The sequence below is a fragment of the Stenella coeruleoalba genome (genome assembly GCF_951394435.1).
Source record: "Stenella coeruleoalba genome assembly, chromosome: 5".
In the NCBI taxonomy this organism is placed as follows: Eukaryota; Metazoa; Chordata; class Mammalia; order Artiodactyla; family Delphinidae; genus Stenella; species Stenella coeruleoalba.
Genome location: NC_137150.1, coordinates 117469814 through 117496231, shown reverse-complemented (window position 1 = coordinate 117496231; position 26418 = coordinate 117469814). Strand labels below are relative to the sequence as shown.

General features: G+C 35.2%; 1 long non-coding RNA gene across 8 annotated transcripts in view; it reads right to left on the bottom strand.

Moving 5' to 3' along the window:
- Nucleotides 1-26418, bottom strand: part of LOC307186261 — a 572345-nt gene that overhangs the window by 163756 nt on the left and 382171 nt on the right. Inside the window, exon 1 of one of the 8 annotated variants that reach the window (XR_013828297.1) lies at nt 10127-10875. The exons of 6 other annotated variants lie outside the window; for them this stretch is intronic. This is a non-coding gene — a long non-coding RNA (uncharacterized lncRNA). Of the gene's footprint in view, nt 1-9321; nt 10098-10126; nt 10876-26418 lie in introns of those variants that run through there. One more of the 8 variants, XR_013828298.1, reaches the window with a different exon arrangement.

Below are 26418 nucleotides of genomic sequence, written 5' to 3'. Positions count from 1 at the left end.
TCCTGACTGAGAGAATGTTTTCCCCCTATTGTACTATTCCACAGCTCTTAATATTTTAAGCCACTGCTGTGCAAAACAGCCTCATACTAGAAATGCAATCGTTACCCATATACATCATCATTTCTTTCTGGAGAAAAACTCTTATGATCAAAAGTGTTTTATTGGTCACTGGCTATTGCTTAACTTAAACAACATTAAATGTAATTCATATATTAAAAAATACCTATTATATAAAATATCTCTCACTATTCTCCATCTATGACTGATTTTTAATACTTTCAGAACTTTGTTTCTTCAACTGTTAAAAAAAAGAGCTTTTAAATCAGAGGATTATATTTAATGTTCCTCATACTCTCAAAGTCAAAATCATTAAATTTATAGTGCAATGGAAAATAGCATGGACTGGAAGCACCATTAACACAGGTTCAAATCCTAACATGGACACTTACTAGACCAGGAACTCTAAGAAAATTACTTAAGCACTCTAAGAACTCTCATCCGTACAATAGGGATAATTATCCCCACCTTTCATGGTTAGTTAAAGGATTAAGGGAGATGAGATATATGAAGACCTCTGCACAAGATCTGAACCACTGCATCAATAACTGATCATGTATAACACTTTCAATGGCAGGAGTCAATCACTTGAAAACAATGTTGTAGGCAGAATAGATAAAGGGTTCCATCAGCATACTCCTAACCAATGAGTCAGTTTTCTAATTACCTCCCAGGTCAATTTTTTGCAGTTATTTTAGTAAAACTCTTAGAAAAGCAAATTATTGTTGAAATACTGATGGATTGATTATAATAAATCTCTGAGCTTACACAGGGTAAAAGCCCTTTAATTCCCTGGCCAAATGCAACCATGCAATCATTCACCTTCCATTTCCCCTTCTTCCTTCAACCATCAACACACCTTCCCAGAAGAGTTTTAGAAAAGTTTGGCAAAGAAAAGAAGTCTATTTCAAGCCCAAGGAAACTTGTTCAAGAACACATCTTTACCAACCCAGAATTGCCAAAGCAATCCTGAGGAAAAAGAACAAAGCTGGAACTAAAAATAGAACTACCATATGACCCTGCAATCCCACTCTTGGGTATATATCCAGAGAAGAACATGGTCTGAAAGGATACATACACCCCAATGTTCATTGTAGCACTGTTTACAATAGCCAAGACATGGAAACAACGTAAATGTCCATCGACATAGGAATGGATAAAGAAGATGTGGTACATATATACAATGGAATATTACTCAGCCAGTAAAAAGAATGAAGTAATGCCATTTGCAGTAACATGGACGGACCTAGAGATTCTCATATTGAGTGAAGTAGGTCAGACAGAGAAAGAGAAATTTCATATGATATTGCTTATATGCAGAATCTAAAAAGAAATGATACAAATGAACTTATTTATAAAACAGAAACAGACTCACAGACTTAGAGAGTGAAATTATGGTTATCAGGGGGGAAGGATGGGGGGACAGGATAGTTAGGGAGTTTGGGATTGACATGTACACACTGCTGTATTTAAAATGGATAGCCAACAAGGACCTACTGTATAGCATAGGGAACTCTTCTCAATGTTATGTGGCAGCCTGGAAGGGAGGGGAGTTTGGGGGAGAATGGATACATGTATACGTATGCCTGAGTCACTTTGCTGTGCACCTGAAACTATCACAATATTGTTAAACGGATATACTCCAATATAAAATAAAAAGTTTTTTTAAAAAAAGAACAAAGCTGGAGATATAACCCTCCCAGACTGCAGACAATACTACAAAGCTACACATCCAAAACATCATGGTATTGGCTCAAAAACGGACGCACAGATCAATGGAACAGAATAGAGAGCCCAGAAATAAACCCATACACCTACAGTCAATTAATCCTTGACAAAGGAGGCAAGAAAATACAATGGATAAAAGTCTCTTTAGCAAGTGGTGTTGGGAAAGCGGGACAGCTACATGTAAATTGATGAAGTTAGAACACTCCCTCACACCATACGCAAAAATAAACTCAAAATGGCTTAAAGACTTAAATATAAGACATGACACAATAAAACTCCTAGAAGAGAACACAGGCAAATCATTTTCTGACATAAATCTTACCAGTATTTTCTTAGATCAGTCTTCCAAGGCAAAAGAAATAAAAGCAAAAAATCCCCCCAAAAACAAATGAGACCTAATCAAACTTAAGACTTTTTGCACAACAAAGGAAACAATCAACAAACCAAAAAGACAACCTACAGAATGGGAGAAAATACTTGCAAAGGAAGCAACCAACAAGGGGTTAATTTGCAATATACAAACAGCCCATACAACTTAATACCAGAAAAACAAACAACCCAATCAAAAACTGGGCAGAAGACCTAAGCAGACATTTCTTCAAAGAAGATATACAGATGGCCAACAGGCACATGAAAAGATGCTCAACATTGCTAATTATTAGAGAAATGCAAATCAAAACCACAGTGAGGTATCACCTGACACCAGTCAGAATGGCCATTATCAAAAAGTTTACAAATACTAATGCTGGAGAGGGTGTGGAGAAAATGGAACACTCCTACACTGTTTGTGAAAAATGTAAATTGATGTGACCACTGTGGAAAACAGTATGGAGGTTCTTAAAAACCTAAAAATAGATCCAGCAATTCCAGTCCTGATCATATATTTGGAAAACAAAAAAACTCTAATTCCAATATGAACCCCAATGTTCACAGCAGCACTATATACAATAGCCAAGACATGGAAGCAACCTAAGTGTCCATCAACAGATGAATGGATAAAGAAGAAGTGGTGTGTGTGTGTGTGTGTGTGTGTGTGTGTGTGTGTATACACACAGACACACTCACTCACAATGGAATACTACTCAGCCATAAAAAGAATGAAATAATGCCATTTGTAGCAACATGGATATACCTAGAGATTATCATACTAAGTGAAATAAGTCAGACAGAGGAAGACAAATATCATATGCTATCACTTACATGTGGAATCTTAAAAAAGGATAAGAATTAATCTATTTACAAAATAGAAACAGACTCACAGACATAGAAAACAAACTTATAGTTACCAAGGGAGAAGTGGGGGGATGGATATATTAAGAGTATGGGATTAAAAGATACATACTTCTATATATAAAATAGATAAGCAACAAGGATTTACTGTACAACACAGGGAACAATATTCAATATCTTGTAATAACCTATAGTGGAAAATAATCTGAAAAAAAATGTATATATATAACTGTAAAACTGGATCACTTTGCTGTACACCTGAAAGTAGTACAATATTGTAAATCAACTATACTTCAATAAAATAAAGGTCTTTACCTGCTCAGATAATATTAATGACAGTAGTTTATCGCTATTGAGTATATAAGTAGCTCCAAGTGAAACGCATGGATTTTTTTAAAAAAGCTGATTTTTCCAGAGATGTATGTTCATGGTCATTGCTTATAAACCAATAGACAAAGACAGTTTACTAGTGTTCCCTATTTTTACCAAGGTACTTACATCCTACTCTTGATATTTTCCTTACCACTAGGGAAAGAAAACATAAAGATCTCTTACACACACACACACACACACACACACACACACACACACACACACATCATCTTATGAACATGCACACACACATAAACACATATTTCAGCTGTACTTGGATCATTTTGCATGTTGCCAGGGAGTATATAATGTAAATGGCATAAAGGCATAGAGTACATAGAGGGGATCTACACACTTAATTGATTTTCACAAAACCTGCTGCATGTTTTGGTCTGGTTGTAATTTCCAATACATTAATGGTTCTGCTGCCACTTAGACATACATCATTCCAAGTACTCATAGGTATTACTTGCCTTTAACTAGTAAACCTAGTAATGATGCTTCCAATCCAATTTAAATCCATTACAATTTAGCTCATTTCTGTGAAATTTAGGAGAGCACAGCTGTACATTTTGCACATCTGTAAATTACTTTTGATTGCACTTTCCTCAAGTGAGAAAGGAGAAGCTCTACCTTCAATGCAACTTGTATATCTGACCACAGAAATGCTAGTAAATGCCTGTGCTTTATATATATAATTTCATTTTGGGCTACATAATCTCATCTCACTATTAATCCAGACTTTTATGTGACTTAGCTACTACAAGTTTCATCTTGAGTAGGCATTAAAATGGAAAATGGAAACTGTAAGATATTTGATTACTCTTAAGTTGTTAACTTATCTAAGAGGAGGGAACAATTTTCATTAGGTAGACTGGCTAATTCTGAAAGTAGGAAATATGCAAATACTCCTACATTCTTATTTAATGATTTGGGTATTGAAAATTAAAACAAATTCAAGATATGAGGTAGCGTAATAGCCTAACATTTTATCTAAGACCAATTCATTCAATAAGCCTTTTGTCTTATATCAGACATTTTGAACTGTTGATTACCAAAGTCAATTACTGGCTTCTAGTAACAAATAGCAGTTTCTAAATTAAATTTTTGGCACAAAATATGTCAATAGAAAAATGTTATCATTCTATAAATATTCTGAACTGATTATTGCTCTGTTTCATCTGCCAAAATTACAAATCGTTCTTTATTTCTACATCCTTGTTGATTCATTTCCTGACAATCGAACATGTTTTAGAAATAGCTAAATCACATTTGAACAGAGATTTTCTGTGCATCAACTTTTTAACTGTCACGCTCCCTGAATGTATCTAAAATTGGCTGTTGTAAAAAAAAAAAAATCCCTCCAGAGAATATTTATGAATGAACCCTAGGAATGGAGAGGAAAGAACATGTGATCAGGTTAGAATCCTACAGAATAAGCACTGGCAACATACATATAATTTTCAAAAACTGCTCCACTAGCAAAAAATTCATATCTAAATTATTATGCCTTATGAAGAATGTAATAGAAAAAAACTTAAAGAATGCTTTAAAAAGTAATTTTCAGATGACATCTCAAATAAAATTATAATAAAGCTAATCCCACATATTTAATTTCAGGAAGATTGCTCTTTCACTGTTTAAATATTTTGCACACAAAACGAATATTGATATAAACTATTTTGATCACAAAACACAGTTTATTAATTCACAAGTAGAAAATGCATGTTGTACAGTTTTCAGCAACTCAACCTTTCATGCACAACTGTCCGCATTCTTCAGGAAAGTGCCCAGGTTTAGGCAAGAATGAAAAACTAATTATCCTTGTTAAGGCTGAGTTGGCTTGGTTATTATGCTGATTTGGCCAACTGATTGAGCTGACCTACCCAAACTGTGATTTTGTTTTTTTAAACCACTATACAGAGAAGAACACTGCCTTTGCCAAAGAAACCCCAATCACAGACCCTCCAGTGAACAACAAGAAAGAGTGTGTTCTGCAACCCCTCTCTGTAAAAATTTCTGAGATTAGTGTTATGGGGGCTCTGAAGCAAGACTAGAGGATTTCAACAGGGAAATGATTGCACGGGTCTGAAACACCATAGATCATACAGACTGGACCAAAATCATCCCTTTGCCACCACTTTCCCAGCAGTTCTTAAGTGAAGGCTGCTCTCAGAGCCCACTGGGTATCTTTCCAGTTTGTTGTTTATGTATGAATAGCAAGTTGTAATTAGTTGCTATAAAAATACACCATGTCATTAATCTTCATCTTATTTTCTATTTTAGTTTTTTAAACTGAAGTCCACAGAAAGCCCATGTATTCCTCACATTTACATAAACATTAAAAAAATACACAATCATTCCTTTCAAAATCTCTGCAAATCGTAGTTGATAATCACAGGAAAGAAAAAATTTTTTGAAATATTTTCAGGCAACCCCCCAACACACACATTATGACCTCTAAAGTTAATGGGAGAAATGGAAAGCAAGGCACGACTTAGTCTCATGATATTTTTAAGGAGAACTATTATGTAACATTTCAATAATAGCAAAGTGGAAGCAATTATAAAATTAGTAAATAATAATTTTTAAGCAAATGATGGCATTCTATATTTCCTATAAATTAGTAAATCTTTAAAACTAATAATGATCATATATTTAGAATCACTACACAAACATGTAAATGACCACTAACTTAACACAGGATATTCAGTGCTTCAAAATATCAAAATCATCAGATTTGATGTGATCTTTATACTGACTCATATATAGACTAGATTTCAATAAGAAACTTAAAATCTTCATTTATTCAGTGGAATATGGAATAAGAATAAACTTAGAGCCTACTACTACACTTTCCGGCCTAATGCTCACAAGACAGATATCTCAGGATGTAGGCAGATACTCAGGTTGGCAGACATACCTGGACACATAAACAAGAGAAAACTAAAAACAAGTTTTTTAGAAAAAATTTTGAGCACCAAAAAAGAGGCCTTTTGCTGATCTTGATTCTGAAAGACTATACAGCTAAATATAAATAACCATTGTTTAAATATATACTAGGTCAGGTCGCTTATAAAATAAACCCTACCATGTTTAAAAACGATATCAAATAGCAATATTTACTTTATGATAATTTAAAAATTAAACCATTATTAAGTAAAAAATGCAACAAGTGCAAATCAACCATTCTTTTATATGAAAAAGTCAAAACCAGAGAACATTATTTTTATTCACTATTAACTGTGTTTAAATCAAAGCATAACATTTAAAAAATTACTTGGTTATCTAATTTATAGTTAAATATTAGCTGCGTGGAAATATGACAGTTGTTCATCTCATAAAAGAATAATACACTACAGTTATTTCTGTGGAAAAAGTCTTACGAATGCATTTTTTAAATTGTAATTAATTCTTTAATGTTCAAGATTTATTTTACTAATTAAATGACAAAATATTTATCAGCAGTTTACATGAAAAGTATCTCTTGACTTTTAGCACATAATTCCTCCAAAACAACAAAGGTCGGTTTCTCACGTGCTTCACCATCTACGTTTGTTATTGCAAATCCAAGATCATTCCACATATACCAATCTTTTATGGCAGAGGTCACTGAAGTTGTGCCAAAATTCAATACTTATATTCTATCTAATGCAGCGATACATTTATCTCATTGCTGGAATTTACCATTTAAAACAAAGCATTTCATTTAAATGATAAAATGCTCATCCAAAATGCCCTGTTGTAACATTTCTCACATTTTAAAAATCGTGGATAGAACACTGCAGTTTTAAAGTTTTCCTTTTTAACAAGAATTAAATTTTATACTTAATTATTTAAGAGTTCTTTTAAATGGGGGGGGGGGGGGAAGAAAGCATTTTATGCCTGTTGCATAATTGAAACAAACCAAAACACTGTCACACTTAAAACGGTAAAGGCCCATAATCTAAATTGACAACTACAAATGAAATTCACTTTCTCTGAAGAGTGAAGTAGTTTCCCTATGGTAAAGTGGAATAGGTTTTAGTATTTCCAAAAACTTGGGGAAAATGCTGAATAAAGCAAATTATTCCAACTGTTCTTTGCAAATAAATTTAGCAAAAATATCAAAATATTTTTCTTTTTGAAAGTAATTGTATCCTGAATATTGTTTTAAAATGTCAACTCAGTGAAAAAATGTAATCAGTGTTTTGCATTTATGGTTCCTAAAGGAAAATTAGCTAATAAGTCTGCTAAAAAGCCTACACTTTTGAAATACGCAATTACAATTCATAGCTATAGCAAAAGACAGTAAATTTCTTAGTAAATTTAGCTAAAGTGTATAACTTAAATTTTTCTCACTACTTACTTGTTTCTCCCTCAACTCAAAAGTGTTTGTCAGTAATTTTATACAATTAAATTTCTTCGGAACTCACAAACTAACATATCTGTGTACTTTAAAAGTTCGATATTTTATGGCATTTATTTTGCTATGGCCTCTAATTAACCAAAAAACCCCACAACAACAGCTAAAATCATCAGCTGAAACATTTTCCAGTATATTTTAGAGAAACATTCTGTCAATTTCAAGTAAGCAAAATACTTAATTAAAAAATAAAAAATGGAAACAGAAGACAATATTGTATGTATGAGAGCTAAGATTAAAATAAAAATAGAATTCAAAAATAATGTTTTAAGCAAGAACCCTGCTGAATAAGCAAGCTATCTTATTTTTCCTGCACCTGTTTGATGATAGTAAATGATAAAAATGTTCCTGCTTTATGCAAATTTTGAAATATCGAACATATATTAACTTTTTTTTTAAGAATATTGAAGATTACATTAAATGAGAATTCAACTGCGAACTCACATGGAAGTACAGAACTTATCCAGGTAAATATCTATAAATAGCAGATATGTACTGCCCTTTCCCAATTTATAGCATCTCTGTATTTTAATGCTGACTGATAGGGTAACTTCAAACACTCCATGCCTCAGTGCAACTAACAGCAATGTAAATACAGAAATACCAAAAAATATTTTATATATACATAAATTATATATATATTTATTTGATCTGAAAGAAATCAGATGCATTTTCTAATGCTAAAATTTATTTAAAGTTAATTTTCATTTTTTTCTATGACCCCAATTAGCAATCTTTTATACTGTATAATAAAAAAGAGAAGATAAACATAGTGATAAATAAATGAAAAACATACCTAGTAAGACAGCTCTAACTCATGTTTCTTTAAAGAATAAATCAGGCTCTCATCAATATTTTTAAAAGAAATATGATTATTGTAAAGTGAAAAATAAAGTTTCACTCTAGATTACCACAGACTAACATATAAGGCAAAATAGCATTTAGTATAATAGGATTTCTTAAAAAAAAAACAGGGCAACAGAGATCCTACTTTTCTGCTTTTAAATACACTGCAGTGTGTCTATTTTTAATGTCTAAATATATTGCTGAAAATGGTTACATAAAATCTGAGGTTGTTAATATCTGATTACTAAGGTATTTCATTGCAACCTGTGAATTTAACTCTTAAAATACTGGAGTGTAAAGTAACGTATCGGCTTACATGATAAAATCCAGTTAAATAAAATAAAAACTGACAGTTCTGAAAATTAGATGAAAGTGACTTTGACCTTTCTTTCATAAAAAAAAAAATCATCATTTTTATTGCAAAACAGCAATTAAATACAATTATTTTAAGTTATTCAGTCATGTTTATATATCAAGCACTTTTAAAACATTTGTTATAAATACCATCAGGGTGTTAATACACTTTTAAAATTATACAAAAAGTGCCAACATTTTTTAGAATCCCAAATACTATGATATTTAAAATATACAAAAATCCCATTTTAAAAAGGTTAAGCTGAATTGTGCACACAGCGAAACTTCTAGAAAACTTCATTACTTACTGTTCACTGAGTATTACTTACAGAGATTAACAGTTTTAAGAATTCATCTGTTATTTATCCTGAAGTGTTTTGAATAACCCTTTCGTACTGTATACTTCTCAGTGTGATGACCATCCCTACTCTGGTCTGCTGAGAAAAACAAAAAAATCGGTAAACCTTCTTCTTTAAGATTGTTCTTGTTATAACGTATTTTAGGTGGCCACAAGCAGGAATTCATAATTCTCAAAGCAACAATATAAGGAAATTTTTTTTAATGTTTGTTTCATATTTACTGTATAAAGTCATTTTGACATGCCTACACAACTGGTTATGGAAGCTCTCAGACATGATTCCTAATAAAAAATTTTTTTTTTTTTGCTCCAGGTTCTTTAGAGAAAGCTTGCCGCTGGGAAGTTGATTTTGGCCAAGTGCCAAAATCATGTGCAAAGGGGCCTCATTAGGGATTCATGGCAGCCTTCAGCACTAACAAAAAATGTGACCCAACAGGCTAAATCAGCGACTAAAATTAAAAAGTAAGAGACAAAGACAACTTACTTAATATTCCTTCCAAAGCAACATTAAACTTTTTTTGGTAATTAAACCCTTGTTAGTCTAATGCAGCGTTCCTCTGTCCTCAAATGATTGTACAATTACTCTTTAAAACTTGTCAATTTCCCTTCTAAATACACTTTCTTTCTACGGCAGTTTACAAAGATTTTGCTATATAATAAAACCCTATATCCAGTATAATCAGTTCAACAGCAGAAAACAAAATCTTAAAAATGCAGACTACAGTATTCCCTTAAGATTTAAATAAACAAACAAAAAATAAGCAAACAAATAGTACCTTTTAAACTTCTACAAAAGTGAACAGGCACACTCCAAACTCACGTCGCTTGTGATGAATCATTCTCACTGCCCAACTTTTCCCCAAAAAAGTAGATTTGATACGCAGCCTTACCTAGATGTCTTCTGGCTTTTCTGCAGATCAAAAAGTTTCCTGCCTAAGCACACAGATATTCTTTCACAAACCATAAAGGGCCTTTTATGAATCCAGCACTGTAACAGGCTGCCTTCCACACCACGTTGAGAGCCCAGTGTGCCAGCTCTCAAGATAAAATACATTGCTAATACACAATTAGTGGGAGAGGTTGTCTACTGGAGAATTTATCTTAACGAAAGAAGGAAAAAGAAGCTTTTTTCTTTTTTTTTTCTTTTTTTTTTTTTTTTTTGGAAAAAGCAAAGAGGGTGCGGTCAGATGTTAGGTTTTGCCTGAGAAAGGGCCCTACACTGCACTAGTACCTAAATACTAGCAGAAGCTGCCTGGGAAGAGAGCCAATGGAAGGACTTTGTTTGACCCAGCTGCCAATCTCCCCTGAAGCCGTGCGCCAGACTAAACACTCACACTATTTTAACTCAAATCAGGCTACAGCAGCTGTTTGCTTTCCGGCTCTGAGCTCTGCACCCAACATGGCTTGTGCAGTTCACCCAGCGAGCTCTGCTAGCTGCCTGGCTAAAATCTGTTCTGGATTGGGATTTGTCATTGGAGAGCAAAATTTAACCCTATTCCTCGTGGTAAATATGAACTGTTTGTTGTTCAGCGTTTGGATCTTGTATTTTGGAATAATTTTGCAATCTATTTAAAGAAGAGTGATATTTTATATCACAGAGGAAAATTGAGATTTGAAGACTATAGAGATTCATATATTTCTTTGAAATTCTAACATAAATTCTTCTGATGTATTCAAATTAACACTAAAATAACCCTTGTGTGTAACAATAACAAGACTTATACCAAGCACTTCTAAGAACAAAGATGGTACCCATTCAACCCAATCCAAATGTCTTTGGCCCTACCTAGGTGGAAAGTTGGTATCACAGGATCAGAGACTCATCATTCTGAGAGTTGGTAATTACTGCTTAATGCTCTGGAAAGTTCCTCCAGAAGCAACATCTAAGCACACAAGTAGTTTGTTTTCCTTATATGGAAAAGTACAAAGTGGTCCAATTTATCTTTCCTAAATTTCTAAGCTTATTCAGCTATTAGGCTGAATGTGAAAATAAATCCTGAATTGTAAAAGATTAAAAGATGCCCATTGGTAGTCTAAAGTGAAAAGGAAACTAAAGAGAAGTTAGTCAGGAGAAGCACAATTTAAATAATAGTCAAAATTATCTGATATATCAGGGAGAAGAGATCTGATAACCAAGAGCTATTGCACCCAAGATAGGAGACAAACATTACATATATGCAGAAAATAAGTCAGGAAGTCATTCAACACGTGGAAGAGGTAGAGAAGTCGAGAGGAGTGTGATAACATGGACTATAACTGAGTTATTCTTACTCCTGACCAAATTCCTCATTATGGACAACAATGGAGAGAGAAGACAGAGGGATTTTAGTTTCTGTTGTTGCTTGCGGGTAGAAGGATGTCTCTTCATTTAGGGCAAGTAGCCAGTAAGACTTTCATGTTTTTTAACATAACTAATTTGGTTCACACTGCAGTCAGAAGATGACCAAAAAAGAAATATTTCTGATATACTGTAAAAGTACGTCCAGGGATAGTTTCAAAAAGTTTTTCTTTTGCTTTAACAGAGAGTTTACTTTGTTTCTATTTCTGCCCCCAAAATAATGTTTGTTTTCTTATCTTAGAAATGAGATCAAAGTTACAAAAATTGTCATTTTATAATAAAATGTTATTTTCTCAGATAGAAAGAGGTGAAGATACTTATAGAGAGGTTGAACTATTAGGTTTGATGAGTGCACATAAACGGAAAGAACCAATTCATTAAAAATGCATGTCAAGATAATATTGATAATATTGTACAACAGGTGAGTTATTATCTCATCCTGAAAGTAATACACATATTAACCCAAAAGATTCCCATTGGATCTGGCTTCCTACATAGCAGAGTATAATTAGCTGCTAAAAATTCTCATGGAATCAAGTAAAATGTTGGGAAATGGTTTCTTTTGTGCCTCTTTCTTTCAATCCAAGAAAATATTCAACAGGTTTCTCTGAATAGTCTATTACAATCTACCGAGAAAATTATCACCCAGAATTACACAGCTCCATGTACTTCTGCAGTAGCTATAAAATGGTGGCCCTGTAGTAACATTTGTTCATCTCAGTAATTACTTCTCTTACACTGCATTCTGCACTGCTATCTTCTCCTTAGACACTTGTGCACAAAGCAGTTAGTTCACATCACGAATACTTTGGGCTGAATTGTGTTCCCCTCCCTCGAAATTCACATATTGAAGTCCTAATTCTCAGAACCTCAGAATGTGACAGTATTTGGAGATGTGAACTATTAAGAGATCATTTAGTTAAATGAGGTCATTAGGGTAGGCCCTAATGCAATACAATTAGTGTCCTTACAAGAAGAGATTAGGACACAGATACACACAGAGGGAAGACCATGTAAAGACACAGGGAGAAGTCCACCTGCAGTCAAGGAAAGAGATTCATGAGGAACCAACCCTGCAGGCACCTTGATCTTGAACTTCTAGCTGCCAGAATTGTGAGAAATAAATTTCTGTTTTTGAAGCCATCCAGACTGTGGTATTTTTTATGGCAACCTGAGAAAACTAATACAATGTCTAAATAAAAAGGAGTGAAAAATTATCTTATCGTTGATTACAATTTGTTTCTATACTCAGGTGTTTGACTTTATTCAATAGAGCATGTAATTTATGAAGGAAGTATACATTATTTGCATTTTCCAGGAAAAGGAAAAACTACATGTGTGCCAGAGTTTTATATAAAAGCTGTACATGGTGTTAAGAATGAAGAAAAATATGACACAGTTGCCATTCTTTCATGATACTTCTCAGTTTCATGTTTTGAACAGGAATACCATGCTTAAGCCATTGTCTGGTACATAATAAAATGCTGTGTGCACAATTAACAGGCATAGACTTTGAAAATAATTACGGAATAAATAGGTGCTTAGCTTTTCCTTTAGGACAATAAAAAATGGAATGTAGACTTCTGATTTTGCAAGATAGTTTTGATCCATGGACAACTTACAGTTGAGGCCTGATGCTAGATAAAAATTTCCTATCAAGAGGTGGAAATATAAAAGGTTAGTCTTTCTAAGGGGAGAGTTCAAATAACTTTTACAAAGGCAATAGACTCTAACGGAAGAAGGAAAAGAAATGTGTGTGCCTTGCAAGAAAGTCTGGATAAAAGCAAAGGAGGTGAGACTGAAAATAATCAAAGATAGAATAAATCAAGGGGTTAATCAGAATATCCCCAAAGGAAGCCATCTTTGTCCAGATAGTTAAGAATGGACATTCCACTTACATAACGTTGGAAGCAGCAAGATAATTATGGGAAATGGATTAGAGTAGGAATACTTTTGCTGTTGTGTCAGGCAGAATTCTAAGACAGCCCTAAGATTCCCACTCCCTGGTAAACACTTGTATACTACACCAGAAGTTGGGCAGAACCCAGGAATATGATTATTTAGTTGCTTTGTTGATTAGGTTATCAACCTCTATGTAAGAATCAATGATATCTCCATGTAGAGTTGGTAGAAGGAGAAAGAAGAAGCCAATATCCAAGTAATATACCTGACCAGAAGAAGTAAGGAAAAGATGACTGACATTACCAAAGCAATGACATGCTGTTTACCCACCAGCTGATGTGGAGGTGAGCATTCATTCATTTTTTGATTCACCTATCCTCTCAAAAATTCTATTTAATGCTGACTTCGTGTGTGTGTTTGGTGGGGGGACCACTGGGCTAAGTGTTGTGTGGGATGAAAAAACAGATGTTTCTGTCTAGTAAGCAAACTGATAGCTGAACAGTCAATTCTAAAGAAAATGGCACTGTTTTTGTTGAGCACTTCAGAACGCTGAGGCATTAGGTAATTAAGTGGTTTAATAAATGTCATAGAATGTTATGACAATATTGATAATTATCACATGTTCAACTACTTTTAATAAACAAGTTACTGTATTGTAAAAACTAATATATTTTTGGTCACCCAACAGCTTCATGATGTCATTGTCTTAAAGTGCCTAAAGACATCATTATTTCTGTGAAATTATGATTGCTAGTTTCTCTTATTTTTTTGGTAAGCAGTTCCATTATTTTCCACGCTAGTTGAGACCAAAAAGATCACATATCTCTTGAAATCCTCACAGTTAAAAAATAAAATCCAAGACATCATCATTGTGCACAAAAGCCCATTATTACTCCAAAGTAAATAACACAGTACTTTGGACACCTGTTTCCCAATGAGAATATCCATAAAACATTGAGAAGCAACTTCAGATAAATGTTAAATGTAAATTAAATGTGATCAGTGAATGGAATGACTCAAGTTATTATAAGGAAAATGATCTTAAATGACTAAGTAAATATTTCTGTGTAAAGATTTAAAATAAAACATAACACAATATACTATTATCAAAATAGAAAAAAAAATTAATTTCTTACCTGGGGTAACAAATGATGAGGCACACAGACTCATAGCACACATACAAACAGACAAAAATATTTAAGTAATAGAAAGATGATGAACTATTCTAACTGATCTGATTAAAATTTTGAAACTGACTTCACATTCCCACTGTAAATTTTTTTTTAATTTAAGCCATTTGCTGCTTCATTCTATTTTCTAGATCTATAAATCTGCTTTTTTGAGGCAATCTCTGTAGGCATTTTCAAATTTTATCAAGTATATTTTATAGTTTCAGAAGGATTAAGAACAATCTAAATACACACAAGGAGAAACAGATAACATGAATAGCCCTATATGTATAAATAAATTGAATTAATAACTAATAACCTTTCCTTAAAGAAATCACCAGATGCAAATGGTTTCACAAGTGATTTCTACCAAACATTAAAGGAAGAAATAATATCAATTCTCCACAGCCTCTTTCAAAAAAATAAATAATTAAAAGCAGAGGGACACTATCTAACTCATTCAGTGAGCCCAGCATTACTCTAATGCTAAAACTAGATATAAGAAAAAAAATCACAAACTTGTATCTCTCATGAACATAGACACAAAACAAAACCTCACTGAAATATTAACAAGTTGAATTCAACAATGTATGAAAAGAATTATATACTACAACCAAGTGGTATTTATTCCATGTATGCAAGGTTGGTTCAACACCTGAAAAATCAATCAATATAATCCACTGTATCAACAGACTAAAGGGGGTAAATCATGTGATCATATTAATTGACACAGAAGAAATACCATTTGAGAAAATCCAATACTCAATCATAATAAAAATACTCAGCAAACTAAGAGTAGAGAAGAACTTCTCCAAATCAATGGAGAACCATCTACAGAAACCTACAGCTAACATAATCAATGAGTAACTAGACACTTTCCCCCTAAGACCAGAAACAAGGCAAGGATGTTCCCATTCACCACTCCTATTCAACATCACATAGGAAGTCCTAGCTGGTGTCATAAGAAAAGAAATGGAAATAAAAGGATAAATATTGGAAAAGAATAAAACAGTTGCTATTCATTGATGATAGGATTGTCTATATAGAAAAATTCCAAACAATTTTTTTTATAAAAAAGCAACTATAGCAAGGCTTCAGGGTACGAGGTTAATATACAAAAGCCAATTTACCGTTAGCAGATGAATACGTTCTGGGGTTCTAATGTACAGCATTGTGATATGGTTAACAGTATTGTATTGTAACACATGAAAATTGTTAAGAAAATTGATCTTAAATGTTCTCAGCACAGAAAAGAAACAATAATTATGTGATGTGATGGAGTGTTAACTAACACTGCAGTAGTAATCAGACTGCAATATAAAAGTGTGTCAAATCAACACATTGTACACTTTAAATTTGTATAATATTATATGTCAATTATGTCTCAATAAAGCTAGTAAAAATATAGAATTTGAAATTTTAAAAATACCATCAATAATAGTATCAAACAATTAAATACTTAGGCATAAATATAACAAAATATGTACAATACATATATGTGGAAAACTACAAACTGCTGCTTTGTTGGCGGAGAGGGCCCAGGATGCAATGTCTCCAGTACAAATGAGCACAACCATCACACAGATCTTGGTTTCTAATACCATTCTTCAATAAAAGGAACTAGGGCTCCTTGGAGAATTACCTGATTCTAGGACTCAGCAGTAAATAGGCAAAATGGGCCTGAGGCATCTTATAGTGCCAAAAAGTAAATTAGTGCCAAAAATAAAAAGTAAATAATGATGAAGATACATTAAAGGGATTCAGGAGCCAATTGAAAGAGGTCTCGATGGCCAAAGTTGAAACAATTTGAACAACAAAGTAAAAGAAGTAGTATTGGATTACAACCCAAAGTACAAAATAAGAGTCCATGAATACATACTGATATAAATTAATGAATATATATTCCATCCTTAAAGAGGTGGAGCAAATCTGCCCACTCCTTAAGTGTGGGCTGAGCATAGTGACTTCCTTCCAAAGAGCACAATATTGAAAAAGAGAGAAAAAGATAATAAGTTTATAGTGGAGAAAGCTGACAAGCACTTCTGCAAGCCAGGTGATCAAGAGTAACATCAATAGTGATAAGTTATTTTAGTAACATTCAATTTTGATATTATGTGATGAAAATGGCCATGTACCTTCGTGGTCTTCCTTCCCAAAATGTATCATTTCAGTCTAAGCATAAGAAAAACATCAGACAAATTCCAGTTGAGAGATATTCTATGGAACAACTGATCAGTAAACCTCAAAATTGTCAAGGTCATTAGAAATAAGGAAAGTCTGAGAAACTGTCACAACCAAGAATACACTAAGGAGACATGACTATTAATGCAATATGGTATCCTGGATGGGATCCTGGAACAACAACCAAAAAAGGGGGCATTAGGGAAAAACCTAAGGAAATCTGAATAAAGTATGGACTTTAGTTGGTAATAATGGATCAATTGTGTTTGACCAATTGTGACAAATATACCACACTACTATATTGAGAAACTAGGTGTGGGGTATACAGGAAATCTTTTTTGTACCATCTTTCCAATAATTTTGTAGATATAAAATTGTTCTAAAATTAAAATTTTACTAAAATATTCACTAGAAAAATATTTTAGATAGAAAAAATGATTAAACACTTCATGGTATGTTACCCAATACTTTCTTAGGTGTGGAAGCAATGTCCAGAAAGCAAGTCTTGAGAAATATGTATTAAAGTAATAAAACTACTCCTTTGATTTCCATAACATTGTCTCCCCAATATTTTTTTTTCTTCCCATATATCTGATTTTGTTTTCAACTGTTTAAACGTGTTACTCAAGATTACCTCCTCAGCTACCTTTTTCTTTTCTCGCTCTACTCAGAAATCTACTTGATTTTTACAAATAGGTTGATAACCTCCAAATCTTCAGCACAGACACCTCTATATAGTGCTCCAGATCCCATTTCCTAAATGTCCATCAGCATCCCAATCTCCATTCCTAAAACCATATTTATTCTTTTCCCTTTAACTTGCTGCTACTCTGTTTAATAGTCAACCATTCTCACATGCCAGAAGTCAGAAGAGATCTCACGATATCTCAACAGTTCCTGAGTAAAACACTGGGACAACTGGAAAAGCATGGAATATAAAGTATAAATGACGACAAAAGTTCTTAACAACAACAACAAAAAGAAACTTTAGTGGGCACATCAAAAACATTTATTTTGTTCTAGGAAAGCAAAAGAAAAAAATCATGAAATAGAAACTGATCTACAGAAATAATTAAAATTAAAATGATAATTCATGAATAATTAATGTTCCTGAAGTGTTAGAACAAATTTTAAAAAAATCAAAGATAGAATAGAACTTTCTCAAGCCTAATGCTAAATTAAATAATTCACCACGTGCTTAGCAAAATTATTGGAGGAAGATACAGACCTAGATCACTCTAGCAAAGAAAAATTTTAATTATTATTTTAAAGGACAGATCTTACCACTATCAAAACTGAAAAGGAAAGTGTATGTGTGTGTGTGTGTGTGTGTGTATCTACATAGGAATAAAAATAGTCTGTCCACATTATTTACAAAATGAAAAATTAATAATATCCATGTAACATTGGGGTATATTCGTTTTTGAATAAAAGGATTTAGGTCCAACCATAGGGATCAAAGGTGAACTATGACTGTCTTAATCCAATAGAATTAGGTGAAAACCAGACATAAACCAATCGATGTACTGCATTCCTCCAACCACAGATATTGGTTCAGAGTGAGCTGGACCACATGACCATAATTGATCTAGTCTCTTATGTGAAAAGGAGGCAACTATATCTAAGAGTCACCTTTTAATAACTACGACAGAACCAAGCTTTGGGATAAAAGCGACATCACAAAATAATGTGAAATAGTAACTAGCACCTTGATGATATTATTAAAACCCAGATTTCATCTTACCCTACCTATGACTGTTTTCAGTTATGTGAACCAGTAAATTTCCTTATTGTTTAAGCCATTTAGAGTTTACTTTTATTTAATACAAATGGAAAGTATCATAACTTGTAAGCTAGCCAAATTTCATTTCATGTGTAAAGGCAACAGAAAGACATCTTAAATGGCCAAAAACTAAGAGATTATATTATTCTTAAGAAAATTGCATAAGACATGCTGGCTGACTAACAGTTGAATCAAAATTAAGTGTCCATCAGTGGATGAATGGATAAAGAAATATATACATAATACATAATGGAATATTAATCAGCCTTAAAAGGAAGGAAATCCTGCCTTTTCTGAAAATGTGTACAGATTTAGAGGACATTATTCTAAGTGAAATAAGCCACACATAGAAAGACAAATACTTGGTGTTCTCACTTGTATGTGGAATCTAAAAAAGTCAAACTCAGAAAAACAGAGTAGAATAGTGGTTGCCAGGGACTGAGGACGTGGGAGAAATGTGGAGATGTTGGTCAAAGGGTACAAACTTTTAGTTATAACATGAATAAGCTCTAGATATCTAATGTACAGCATGGTAACTATCCTTAGTTCATTGTATATCTGAAATTTTCTAGGAGAGTAAATTTTAAGTGTTCTTGACACACACATAAACACACACACACACACACACACAGGTAACTATGTAAAGTGATGGATGTGCTAATTAGCTTGACTGAGTGTGGTAACCATTACACAAGGTATGCTTATATCAAAACACCATGTTTTATACCTTAATATGTGTAGTTTTCTTGTTAATCATACCTCAATAAAGCTGGAAAAAACAAAAATAAGTTTAAAAAAAAGAATTTAGTATAGAGGCCTTTCCTACTCAAGCTAGACCCAAAACTGTATTTGGACTCAGAAATCTTCCCTAAGATATTCTACTTCTTTTTCTCCTCCTTTCCCTATACTAAGAAATGTTTGTCATGCTGCATTCTTCATACCACAATGTTGGATGACCACTTCAAACAATAGTGATGTGTTGTACTCCAATACTTGCTAACAATAATTAATTATTTACCAATTTGTGATATTGTGCCAGAATTACAAAAAATTCTTTCACTTACTGTTTCTTTTTCCACAGAAAAAAATATGTAGAGCACCATGATGATCAGTGAGAAAATATAATAAAAAGTTTGCAGATGCAATTATTTCCTGAGAAAACCCCAATTTATAACATTTAACATCAAGTTCCTATGAATGTACACAAGAGGGAAGAGATATGGGAACATATGTATATGTATAACTGATTCACTTTGTCATAAAGCAGAAACTAACACACCGTTGTAAAGCAATTATACTCCAATAAAGATGTTAAAAAAAATAGTTCCTATGAATGCGCCTCTTATGTGCTTCAAAGTCAACCAATAATGATCTTAAATAAAGAGAAACAGTTAATAACTAAAATGTATTGAGCACTAATTCTACTAAGTTAGGTTCAAATAAATGGAAGAGCAGGATTAAACCCAAACAATCTGATGCCAGAACTTTAGTTCCTGATCACTGTCTGTACTGTCTCTAAGGAAACATTTATTGAGTGCACATTATACAATAGGCACTGACTCTGTCTTCTTTGTGATGTAATCATTGTTCAGCTCTCTGATAACATCTTTTGTAAATTATCCACATTATACTATCCATGCACAAACCTAGGTTTCATTGTTACGCTCTCTCTCCTTAGTCTGGGCACTTGCGGTAATGTGCTTCCTTTAGCACTTTGCTTGCCTATCTTCTATTTGGAGACAGCATGGGTATAAGTTGTAATAGGAAGACTTTCCAGACTGTTTTCTGACCAAAATCTAATTCAGCATTCTTTCTATGCCTTGCCATAGTACAATACATACTTCTAAATCTATTATAATTTGCTTTTATCCATTTCCCAAGACTTTAAGAACAGGGGACTATGCTTCCCTCATTTCAATATCAGTAACCCATACCATCCTTGGCACTGAATAGGCACTCCTAAATGTTATGAATTACTTAATGAGAAAATTACTGAGTGGAACATTTAATGTTAAGTAAAGCAGAAATCTTGAATTACATAGAAAATATAGATGTTTACAGGTTAATTTAAAATAGCCAATTTAAGCTTATGGAATTGTTCCCATTGAATTTGAGGTTCTTTCTTTGCCGCAAAAGAATTTGGAGATGAAGTGATAGGTAAAAAGTGGATTTATTTAGAGAGAACATACTCCACAGACAGAGCGTGGTCCATCTAGGAAGGCGAGAGACCTTGAGAGAAACACACTCCACAGACAGAGTGTGGGCCATTTGAGAAGGTGAGAGAGAGCCTCGAAATATGGCATGGTTAGTTTCTATGGGCTGATAATTTCATAGGCTAATGAGTGGGAGGATTTTTCCAATTATTTGGGGGAAGGGGCGAGGATTTCCAGGAATTGGGCCACTGCACACTTTTTGACCTTTTAGGGTTGTCCTCAGAACTGTCACGGTGATGGTGGGTGTGTCATTTAGCATGCTAATGTATTACAATAAGCGTATAATGAGGCTCAAGGTCCCCTGGAAGTCGAATCTTCCGCCATTTTGGACCCAGTTGGCTTTAACCAGTCTTTGTCAAGTACTATGGCTATATCATTCTTTTAAAGGTTGTGCCCTGCCCCCTTCCCTCCTATTTCATTTCCCCCTCAGAGATTTTACTCCCGTATTTTTATGGGAAACAGAGGGGTGACAGTCCATCTTCTGTAACCGCTTCAAGGTTGAATAGGGGGATGGACACTGCCTGTCAGGGAGTAAAAACTCTGGATGCCTGATCTAGAGGCCTCAGAGGCAGGACAGCTCCTTGTTTTCATTTGGTATGGGCTAGAATCCTCACATAGCCATCATCTTGATGTGGGACTGTTATAACTGCTACCATAGCCTTCCTATGAATTTTCTTGATGATGAAGCACTTTTTGTAACAGCATCAGAGTACAAAACTATCTATAAATGACAAAAGACTTAAAAGCCATGGTTAAACATCTGATTACAGTGTAACTGATAAAGAAACTTGGTTACTGTTGTGACACACAATATTTTAAGATAATAACTAGAATTATGACTGATAATACTTTACCATGACATGTCAGAATTTTAGGAACTCCATATAATTTCTAGAATATCTGTATTAGTAACATTTGCCATACAATGTAACCTAAGAAGATTTATTACTCATTTGACAGTACTTCACATGTAATTTAATTTGACTTAGGAAGTTTTGTCAAAAAAATATCAAAAGGGTTTAAAACAGTCAGATAGGATCATAGGTCACTGTGAAAAAAATAGTTATTTACTTAGCCAAAGTGACAATAAAAGATTTCAAAGACAAATGCAGAACAGATCACTTAAAAGGTAAAGAGTTTAAAACCTGTTACTAAAGGCAGTTTAACATTTTAAGAAGCTTGTCCTTTTAACAGAGAGAAAGGCCAAATTCAGGTTTTGCACCAGCTTACTTTTAAAATTCGTTTACTCAATTAAATTCATTTTAAACTTAGTCAATATTAACCATGCACAAAACTTTTTCTTCTCACAGTTCCTATCCACAACTTTTCATCACTTTCTGTATCCATCACTTTATTTTTCCATCCAGAAACAGCCATCCAGAGACAGCCAACTTCCTTTTCCCTTAATATTATAAAATGCAATTCCATTCCTCATACTTTCTTTACTGAAAACACACATCCTACTTTCCTTAAGCAACCATGCACTGTCATTGATATCAGTACTCTGTAGATTGGTAAACATAAATCCAAATAATTTTTTTTAAATGTGCTTTCTTATAGAAAATATCTCAGTGTGACACCAAACATATTTATTAATAGTCCTAAACCTTTTGTTTCTCTGTAAAAGGAAGCCAATGTTCAGCAATTAATGTTTCAGTATCTTATTTTATTTGGAAATGACCTAGTTATTTAATAAACTTTCATCATTTAACTTAATTTAGCACAACTCTAGAATTTCAAGTTACCAGAATCTGGAGAGACTAATTTAGACAGACATTTTTAAAACATAATTATTTTTAAAAAGTTTACCCAAAGCTTTTCTCATTGCACTTTTTTCCTTAAAAGTTTTTTTCATAACAAGTTACTTTTCTCGTTGACAAATTTGTAATGGATAGAATGAGGTCTTATTTGACCTCTAGTAAACCTAGCTGCAATAGATGTATTATACTTAACATTGATGACTCTAAAGACATGTCTATATTAATCAGACCAACAAGCTTAAGCCACCTTCAATACCAGATATTAGTTTAGTCTTGAATATTTCCCAGATGACATGAACCTGAAATTCATTCTGGCCAGATTTATATTCCTGTATTTATATAAGCACTTAATTTCCTTTAAGCCAATTCAATAGAGCTCTTTTATGAATTAATTTTGGCAATATCATACAGCTAGAACACACATAGATACAAACAAATACACAGACACAGAAACCTCAAAGTTCCCATTTCAAAACTGTAGCCCTAAGTCAACGTAAAACCCATCAGTTATAAGGGGTTGGATTCAAACTGGGCTCCTGGCAGATGGAACAAATCAAGGTCACCTATCTAGATGGCTACTTTTTACTAATGTTTACAGAAAAGACACTTAGGATTTTTACTTTTATTCTTGACAAGTCAAGTTCTAAATTACTTTCCCCTCTTTGAAATTTGCATTTTAAAAGGATGGTGGCAATAAGGGTTCCCAGAGAAGACTAGGTAGGATTGGAATATTACAGGGAGATTGGCATGGCATCAAAAGCCCGTATTTAATGAATTTTGAGATTAGGGGTTGGAGGCCTTATTGACCCTCTGGTTTATGGAGTATTAGCACCTGGAAGGGAAGTTACTAGTTTCCTTTAAGGTGATTTTTATAAGAGTGACAAGCTTTGCCTTCCCTGGGATTCCCTGATCCCAGACCTGCAGATCTATAAGTTTTTCAGTTTCTGGGGGAATATTTTGGGTTGGACTGTCCATGTCTTGTACAATACATAGTCCAGCCAAAAATGTGCCTTGGCTTTGGTTTTCAGGGAGGGTGAGAGCTGCCCCCAAGGCTGAGAGAAAATCCCTTCCCAATAATGGGCTGGGGCATTCAGGCATGACAAGAAACTTGTGAGTTATAAGAGTGTTTCTCCAGGTGCAAGTTAGAGGAGTGGCGAAATGTTTTAGTTTTGGCTTTCCTTCGACCCCAACAACAGAGCAGGTTTTAGGGGCAAGGGGCCCAGCGTGAGAAGTCAGGACAGGGTAAGTGGCTCCCGTGTCCACTAGAAATTGGACAAGGTTACCTGCCACGTCAGTGGTCACCTGCGGTTCCTCCTGTGTGATGACTGTCTTCTTGGGAGCCTTGGGTGGTCCCGGGTCCCGTCAATCGGCCACTGCCATGATTGACACAGGGGAATTTCCTTGCTCCCTTCAGAGCTGGGGGCTTTCCCTCTTCCAGTGGCCCATCTTCTTGCCGAGTTGGCATAGCGTTTTGGGTGAAGGCTGGGACCTGTTTCCTGAGCATTCCTTGCTCCAGTGTTCAGGACTCCCACAGCTGAAACTGGCTCCTTTTCCTGGTGGAGATCTTCTGGGAGTACGTTTGGGGTGACAAGGAAGTGGGTTGGGTCTTCTCATGATAGCTGCCAAAAGCCTGGCTTGCTGTCATTCCTTCCTGAAGCTATGCTCTTCCTTCTTTTCCTCCTCAGCCTGGTCTTTATCGTTAACAACACTGAAAGCTGTGTCAATAAGAAGGTTAGGAGGGGTGTGGGGCCCCATGGCAAACTTTTGAAGCTTCCAACAGATGTCAGGGGGTGATTGGCTAATGAAGTGGGTTGCAAATACAATGTGTCCCTCGAAAGTATTTGGGTCTTCTGTCAGGGGTTTCTGTTCTTCCAGGGGTGCCACTAGAGAGGGCTTTTGTGTAGCCCAAACGGGTCTCAGCCGGCAAGGTCCCCTAACATAGGACTTGCATAGCTCCGGGTTTTCTCTTAGGGCCATAAAAGCCTGTACATAAGGAACTTCTGTCCATTTCCCCTGCCTTTTGCAAAAGATGTCTAAGTGTAGGATGGCATTATAGTTGAGGCTCCCATTTTCTGGCCAGGCCTCATCGACCTTAAGTTTATATGTTATGAAAGAAAATGAGCTACTTTGCCTTCCCTGGGATTCCCTGATCCCAGACCTGCGGATCTATAAGTTTTTCAGTTTCTGGGGGAATATTTTGGGTTGGACTGTCCACGTCTTGTACAATACATAGTCCAGCCAAAAATGTGCCTTGGCTTTGGTTTTCAGGGAGGGTAAATGGGGGTCAGCTACTCCCCTGTGTAGCGGTTCTGTTGGCCCCAGCATCCTGGGGCCCATGTCCTATCCTGGCATCCATGGTAGCCAGGATGAGTGACTTCCCTGAAGGTTTCTCTATAGATTCTATAGATTAATCCCTGTGTTCTGGGATATGTTCCCCATGACATCCTCATGGTTCTAACACAAAATCCCAGCCTTTTTTTCTAAAAAGGTGATAAGTTTCAGAAAACAGGCACTGGCCGTTAAGGGAGATGGTTTGTGAAAAAGAAGAAAACCTCTCATTTGCCTTCCCTTTTGTGGGTGGCACCCCTGAGTTCTCAGTGCCATGCTCCCCCTACCCCCTTCCCAAACATGCTCTGGCCAGCTGGCAGTAGGGCTGGGTGCAGGGGCAGATATGGCTGCTGAAGCGGAGGCACCGTGACTGTAGTTAGGGGGATGGAGGGCCCTGCGACCCTGGAAGGACGCTCCCAATTGCGTGACCCCGGAGAGGCAAGCACAGCAAATGCGGGTCATGGCCCAGGCAAGTATCCCTGGGGTGCAGCCATGTGTATGACCCATCCACCTTGAGTCGCCCGCTCTACTCTAACAGAGCAGGATGGGGTGAGGGCAGACCCTGGAGAGGCCCAGCCCAACACCAGGAGGCAGGCGGTGAACAATGGTCCCACCACCACGAGTCCCAACCACATGGTGCAGGACCATCCCCCTCCTAATATGAAGGGGGGTATACACACAAACTGCCTCCCCAAGGGATTGCAGCCGCTGTAACCATGGCACAAAATCTAAGTAAGGCTGTATTTCATATTTTTACACAATTGGACCTATTAACAGTTAATTAAATGGTGATAAGGCAAACCCAGAGGGCAAAGATCCTATGGTTCGGGTCCCTAGCTGCCTGTGAGGATGGCTAGAAACTTTCCCTGACGTGCCCTGCGCATATGTAACAAACAGTAAGAAATGGAAGACTTAGTGGCATGGCTGGAAAATGCCTGACAGGTTTCTTTTTCCCCATTTCCAGCAGAGTAAGGTGCTAAATAAAGTGGAAAGTAAGAGTGAGGTAAGGATGCCAAGTTAAGACAAGGACAGTTAGGCATAGGTGGACCAATAATAAGCCTATGAGGGTAGCCGCGGAGAGGGGGCAGTGTTATGCTCATCCTGTGCCCACACTTTTGTGGCAATAGGTCTGAAAACGAGACAGACTATAAGAAAGGGAGAGAGGGCGAGAGAGAGATGGAGACGGCTGGAAGTAAGGCCATGCCTCTCGAGAGAGAGTAACAGCGGGAAGGTGGCGCCTCTCAAGCCCAAGGGAGGAGAGAGGCTGAGGCTTACCAAATTCTCCTGGCTGCCTTCGCCAATATGTTCCTGGTGAATGTGAAGTTCTTTCTTCGTCACGACAAAAGAATTTGGAGAAAAAGTGATAGGTAAAAAGTGGATTTATTTAGAGAGTA